The sequence below is a fragment of the Aplysia californica genome, unplaced genomic scaffold (assembly GCF_000002075.1).
Source record: "Aplysia californica isolate F4 #8 unplaced genomic scaffold, AplCal3.0 scaffold00592, whole genome shotgun sequence".
NCBI classification, from domain to species: Eukaryota; Metazoa; Mollusca; class Gastropoda; order Aplysiida; family Aplysiidae; genus Aplysia; species Aplysia californica.
This window is the reverse complement of record NW_004797862.1, coordinates 20,968-22,727: the sequence shown is the minus strand read 5'-3', so window position 1 is coordinate 22,727 and position 1,760 is coordinate 20,968.

Sequence of the window (1,760 nt, the reverse complement as noted above, 5' to 3'; positions counted from 1 at the left end):
AAAGAAGAGGGATACAGTAGAGGTCTCAAGGCATATTTATAAGTGTATGGCCAGTGGAAAACGTTATTTTCTTCATCGTCGGAGCGTGAATGTGAGATCTAAACTATAAGGATTTATTATGCCTTTTACCTTTCCTTACCCTTGATAAACAGTCTTAAGGCACGAAAGCGATACACTTGACTTTCTCCTGACGATTCTTCTCATTATATTCCAATTAATGCTAATAATGTAATTAATATGGTAGAGCCAATCATAACAGCTTAACCTCAAAAGAAAAGTGATGCCAGTTCTCGTTTTCTGTGAACCCACGCGGGGATTTAGGCGGTAAACTCGAGAAAATAACAGTCTTTTTTATGCTGAGCGAACATATGGGTTTTTCCGGATTACAGCGCTCGGGGGAAAAGCAGGTCTCGGGATCATGTTCACCAATTTTCCAGGCTGGAAAGAAAGCAACAGGAAATCCCTCTGCCGACAAAGGAAATTGACCCTAAAAACGAAACACTATAATTGAAAATAATAATATGATAAGGGTTAATACAGGGCCATATAGTGGTAAACAAGATATTATGCTCGCTTTGAAAAAGTTAATAATACTTTTCAATAGCCCATGAAAGGAAACCTCAAAGAAAGAATGTCTTTTAAATACTCGTCATTTATGACGAGCTTAATCATAACATTTTTCTTTCGAAAATGAAACTGAAAGGATGAATTGTGAAACCTAAACAAAATCAATACAACTTCCTGCTTGTCTTTATCTTTAAGAAAAGACCTCTCCATGTAAATAGACTGAAGCGCTTAAGAATCTTTAATTGTGTCCATAACGCTGGTAAGCAAATTAGTAACTTATCACTTCGAAGCATTCTATAGATTAGAAGGTCATACGTACATTGTTCCGTATAACAAAAACTATATACATGTATGTTGTTTCGTATAAAGGATTAGAAAAGAACACCCAGCCACCAGCTTCTTTACATAAAAAAGCCTTTCTTGAAATGGGCCGTGGAGCTGTCAAGTGGCAAAAAGCCTATGAAAAATAATCTTGAAGGAGAAAGAAAAAAAATGGTTTTCAAAGTATTTCTAAGCCTACAATATCCTAGCCTAAGAGTCCACTCAGGAAATGCTTGTGGCCATTGGAGAGTGAAACTCGTGTAAAGAACAAGCTTCCATAGGGCTGTGGAACTCAAAGAGGCTTTATTAAGCCTGCTCACATCCCCTGGAATCCATCTGTCTCGGGCGTAGATGTCGCATTTTGAAGCGAGTAATGGCTAAAAAGTGTGATATTTTCCTTCTATAATTCCACCCGACGGGGCAGAAGAGGCAGAGCTTTCCCTGTAAATTAAGTGGGTGTCTTCATGGCCCAGGGCACTGGAAATTCGCGGGAAATTTACAGAAAGATCTCGGGCGACTCTGGAGAAGTCAATCCCTCCCTTCTGCTAATTAGTGCCATGGATGTGTGTAAATCATTCCCAGCTCTGTGGGTGAGCGCTACAGACGTTTTCTCTGCTAAAATATGTCACGGGCCTTCAAAACTAATGACACTGACACCTCCAAGGGAGCAGAAAGGCTGACTATCCAGTTCGTGTTTTTGTCAAGGACTTAGGAACTGTTTATTTCTTTGGTTTCTTTTAGAATTTGTTACACCATCCAGTCATGCAAAACTTTGTAATATTGAGAAAGTTATGTAGCTCTTTCTATCTCTATTGGTCTATTAGTCTAACTTTCCTCCCTCACTTTCTCCTTCCCTCCCTCCCCCCCCCTTC